Source organism: Entamoeba invadens (genome assembly GCF_000330505.1).
Source record: "Entamoeba invadens IP1 unplaced genomic scaffold scaff_1105074726297, whole genome shotgun sequence".
Lineage (NCBI taxonomy): Eukaryota > Evosea > Mastigamoebida > Endamoebidae > Entamoeba > Entamoeba invadens.
The window spans coordinates 162,417-168,416 of NW_004440111.1; positions in this window are offsets into that span (position 1 = coordinate 162,417).

Consider the following 6,000-nt stretch of genomic DNA (forward strand, 5'->3'; position numbering starts at 1 on the left):
CCGTTTAAAACAAAAATGATTTTATTTTAAAAATTTGTTTATTTATCAATCGTTGTTTTATCGATATCCAAAACCTCTCTTTTTGAATTTGCGCAAATACATAAATTGTTATCGCATAGAGTATACGTTATTAATACGTTATTTGTTATCAATTTTTATTGTTTGAAATATCATGAATTGATTTATAATTAATTATTTTTGTAAAAAAGATTAAAAATTGTTTGATTAATTTGTTTTGTGATTTTGATAAAAAAAATCGACTTTTTCGATAATTCAAATGTTTGTTAAATGTTTTCATATAAACCAAAGTTAGTCTTGTGGTAAATCAAAAAATAGAAGTAGATTATTTTTTTGTAAAAATCAACTGAAAGAATTATCTTTCAAAAAATCCAAAAATAGCATTTTTCAAGAAAATCAAGTGTTTCAAAATATACCTTTTTGATCTTAGGCAAAAAAATCCAAATTGAAAGAAATTATGTTTAAGATATTTACCATCCTCAGAAAAATTAACAATCCTCATGAATCCCTTAAACAAAAAGGAAAAACAATAGAGACGTTAAAAGTTTCAAAAAAGAAAAACCAAAACAATTTTTCTCAAACCAACTTATAAAATACTTTCGAACGAGTTGTGATGTAATTGTAAAAAAATAAAAAAATTGTTATACATTAATAGTAATTATTAATCATTATTAAATATTATTAAAAATGTTTATCAATAAAATCAATTAATAAGTATTTAATATTTAATACATTATTATATTATTACCTAATTGCTAGAAACAGTTAATTCGATTTGAACCTTCAACGGTTTTATTCTTCATTACCTTTTGCTTTTAATTTGGCGACAACCATTTCCTTCATCTCTTGATGGCAACAACATTCCCTCGATATGTCCATTTGTACACAATCCCAAAACTTCATTCTCCAAATTTTTGTTCTTTCTTCAACTCGTCTGGGTCAAGTGTTGTCGACATTTCTGACGCTAATTTGACTGGAATTTTAATCTCTGAAAATTTGCCTTCGTTAATGTTAAAGACTGAACAACTAATGTCAATAGTCTTCTCAAGTGTACACAGCGGATGAACAGTCACTGTAAACTCTTCACACGACCTTTCTTGATACTCGCTGTTATAAAAGGTTCAACATTCAACTCAAATTTTTCCTCGTCGTTTTGTGTTGTGAATTGAATTTTCAATAGAGACGCTCTGATGTTTCAACCATAAATTTACAGTCGCTGTCTTTTTGAACTGCAATTTTCCTTCAAAATGTATTATTTTTATTAAACAAAAAATATGTTATTTTTGACTGCGAATATTTATCACATTGACTCCTTTCTTTTTCAATCCTTTGACAGAAATTCATTCACGAGTGACTTCCTCAAATTCTCTTCATTTTTATAATGAATCTAAACTCGTATACAATTGATTGTTATAATAATAATAACTATTATAATATTAAAGATATTTGGAAGGAATTATCTTATTATTTGGTCTTGAAAACGGTTATTTTTCGGGATAAAAAAAATGAATGTGTTGTATAAAGTATGAATAAACAACAGCTTAACTCGCCGACGTACCTAATCCCCAACAAACCAATACAGTCATTATTGTCTAGTAGACTTATTGTCAAGAAGACTTATTATGTAGTTGACTGCTTATATTATCTAATTTTAGACTTTGGTCTTCTTGGCAATAAAATACAAAACCCGATTATTTAATAAAAACAGCTTTAATATAAAAAACACGGCAAAATCAATTTACTGGTATTATAACATAAAAATCAAATAATTTTAAAAATTAATTATTCGGATAAATAAAGAAGTTCTAACATTTTATCAGAACGTATCAAACGGTCCAATTCGTCCTTATCAGCACCAATTTTGGTTTTGAGTGCAAAAGTATTTTTTTCCAATATTTGCAAATGTTTCATTTCAGTTTCTAGTTTACTTCTTAACCTTTGAGCGTGTTCAATTTTATTATACTGGGTGAACGTTTCTTCAGTTTTTTCGAAATGGTCATTATCATCAAGTACTGGTGGATCATTTTCTCAACTTAAATCAGTTGTAGTATATTCATCAGATATCAAATTCTTTCCAACCACATCGACTTCCATTTCGTTATCTTTTTTGAACAATTTAGTGTGTTTCCAACAATTTGAAATGCTGACACTACTAACTTCCTGTATCCATTTTGTTGAGCCAATTTCAATGGCTTCACCGATTGTAATTTTTGGAAATACAAAATTGATTTTCAACAATTTTGAGTGTTCAAAATTGTTGTAAACTCTTGTCAGCAGTTCTTTTCTGTATAATTTTTTAAAGCATTCTATTATACCAGAATCACATGGTTGTAATACAGACGTAGTATTAGGAGGCAAAAATTCCACAACAATTTTTTCCAGTTTTACTTTGTAGATATATTTTTTAACTTTATCGTCAAATCCAATGTATTCGTAACCCATTGGCTCAATTTCTAAAACATTTTCCGACATCATGACCAATTTATGAGAAGGTGCGTTATCAAGTATTAATAGTATTTTATCTTTATTGAAAAAAACGTAGCTCATTTTCCCACTCGATGATCCACTTTTGAAACAAATATACTGTCATCCAAGAATTCTTTTGACTCGCGTACTGTATTTTATATTTTCCAAATTTGTTATCATTAAACCACTTGGGTTTTTCAGAAGGTCCTATGAATAGTAAAGGTCTTTTTTCTCCAATGCACGAGCAGCAAACCATTACACTTATTCGGTCTTTGCTTTTCTTGGTTCCACTTATTTCACATTTGGTCATAGTTGTTGTCGGTAAAGCTCTGTAATAAAGACCTGTCTCATCTGCATTCCAAATATTTTTCTTTTCAAACTGTGCAATGACATCTTTAAGGTGTTCAATTTCTTGTGTGTAATTTTTGAGATCAACAGAAGCGGATTCTCCGCATAGTCGTTTACTTTTAAATCCATTTCTTTTGCAGACTCCTTGTGCCCAACCCAAAGAACATTTTATTCCAACCAAATTATGTTGTTTTATATAACTTTCTCCAATAGACATTATAAGCTGATATGTTACAGGTATGTTAGATTCTCTCATTTCTATTATAGTGTTTACAGTAGCACTTTCCAACAATGGACATTTTACTTTTTTTCTACTTTTTGAGTGTCTCTGGTAAATTCAAAGTCTTCGTTTTGATATTTCGAAATTAGTTTTCTGACAGTTTCTATTGATGTATTGACACCAATTTTTTGGAGAAACATTTCTTTAATCATTCTGGCAGTAGCATTTGGATTGTCTTTTTTAATTGACAACAACTCTTTTCTCTGCCAATTCTCAAGAAAAACCCTTTTGTATTTAATGGTTTTGTCTGGTTTCATTATTTTTGTGTTTTTTCAGTTTATTAAATCTTTAAATCACAAAAATATTTAAATTTATTTATTTTGAAATATTTTTATTTATTATAGTTTTAATATTAAAATGGTCAAAACATATTTATTTTGTCGTACTATTTTTAATTTATTTATAAGTTAATTTTTTTTCAAAAAGTCTTCTTGACAATAACCATTTTCCCAAACCCAGTCATCTTGACAATAATGACTGTACTGTTAAAAAGAGCAGTGTTTTTGTTTTTTTGAAAAAATTATATTATACAGTGTAGTTCAATTATAGTAAAATGAAAATGGAATAACGAGTTCAAATCATGAACTAAAAAACAAATAAATTGAGAAAAAAAGAAAAAATAATATTAAATTTCATGACAAAAACGTAAAAATGGCAAAATAATAATAATGGTAAAATACAATAACATTTTTTAAAACAAATAAATATGTTTTTATTCATAAAACAATAAAAACAATTGGTTCTGAGTTGAAAATGAAATACAAATTGCAAAAGATACATGAACACTTCAATGATAATTAATGTAAACATATAAAATTTTTGTACATAATAGTCTTTATAAAAAAATAAAAACTTTTCAAAGAACCTATTTTATTATCTGTGTATTTTCAGATAGTACGACGTAGCAAGATTTTTTTTTGACAATTATTGTCTCTTTATAATATATTTTTACCATCTCTTGATATTTACAATATAGTGACTAATCTCTTGAAGAGTTTTTATCAAAAGAATTTAAAATCGAACAAGCAATCTTTAAAAACGGATTATAATGTCAAATCTATTATTAATTTAATAACAATTTCCCTCCACTACAAATAATCCACATATTTTTATATTGTTGTCTGACTTTTTGTCTGATACATGGACTGTTTAACCAATTGTTTGTTGTTGACTCTTGATATTTTGATGTATATAATAGCACATTTTTAATAATCTATTGAAAGGGGTGTTTAAAATGAATAAGGTAAACCACAACTATATTTTTAATTTTTCAAACAACAAAAAACCAAACTTTTTTGTCTATCAATGATATTTTATTGATTTATTTGGTATATATTTTTAATTTTTGTTGTGTTTTACATTATGCTTAATTTATCTTTTTATTGTCAATAACAAGGTATACTTTATTATAATTATTCTTTATATTCGGGTTGCTTGATAATCAATTACAGATGCATCGCTGTCTGCAAAATCGATGCATAATGGATTCGTTTTATTGTTATAATATTTTACAACTATTTCGACTCTATCATTTTCATTATGACACAGAAGCACGTTATTCAATGGAAATATCAACTACTCTTATCAATTTGAGTCATTCTCTGAACATAACCAATTTTATTTTTTTTATTAAGACTAATATTATTTATTTGTTTTGTCAAACAAGAAATATCAATTTTCAAGTTCGTTGTGTGTGCTTTTTATCATTTTCTTTAGATTTTATGTATACTTTTCTCAGAGTTGGCATATAATAGTCTATCTCGATAATATTAACTATATTTTATTATAAACAACCATTTTTATTAATTATTATTTGTATTTTTATTATTATTAAAAATTATATAACTTTCAAGCAGGACACAAATTCAATTTAGATATTGAGACACCTTTTGAAATTAAATACAGAAATTAAATATTTTAAAACTATAAGCTACTACAATAATCTATCTCAATTGATTTTACACGTTGACACTTTCACATAGAGATTGATTAGTGGATTGAATGTGTGATTATTTAAACATTCACCGCGTTTTGTGGACTTCTTTAATATATTTAAAAGTCCAAATTTGTTGTTATAAGTTAATTGTTTCTAAATGCTACATTTTAATTTTTTTATTATTGAATTGTATTGTATTTATTAAATAATTAATCAAATGATTAGTTTGATAACCTTCAAATTTGCTTTCTTTTATACTTACTAAATTATCATTTTCATTTTTAAAAACAAACATCAAGTGGTCGCAATTGACCGTTTATGTATCCGAAAAATCAATTTTATTAACGGGAATATAAAAAAATTTAACCATTGTTTGGTTTTTCAAATATTTTTAATTATTTTTTTGTTTTCAATTAATGTTTTTAAAAATAATACAAAATGTTTTTTCAACTTGTAACAATAAAAATTATATTTTACTATAATTTGCCAAAGCCGACTTTTCCCACCAACTCTTTATTATTTTGGTTGTAATTTTTGTTATGTTTTGCTTTCAAATTTTTATTTAAAAAATAAATGCACAAAACGATTTTTTGGTATAAAAAATAATCCAATTATGAAATTTTTATATTATTTGTTTTTATTTATTTTTCAGGAAAATCATTTAATAATATTTCAAAATTATTTAAACAGTTTTGGAACAATTTTTTTGAAAAACTGTTAAAAAGAGCAGTATTGGGTTGTTGGCATATTAATGTGAGTTATAATAGTAAGTTTATTATTATTTATTGTTATTAAATTATAAAATATTATTCTTTTGTTCAACATTGTTTAACTTCAACACAATTATTCAATTAAATCGTTCATTCATTTTTTCAAAGAAGCCATTGTAGTTTTCTCTTTTCACTCGGTTGATTGCATGAAAATAAAGTAAATAATAAATAACTTATTGGAA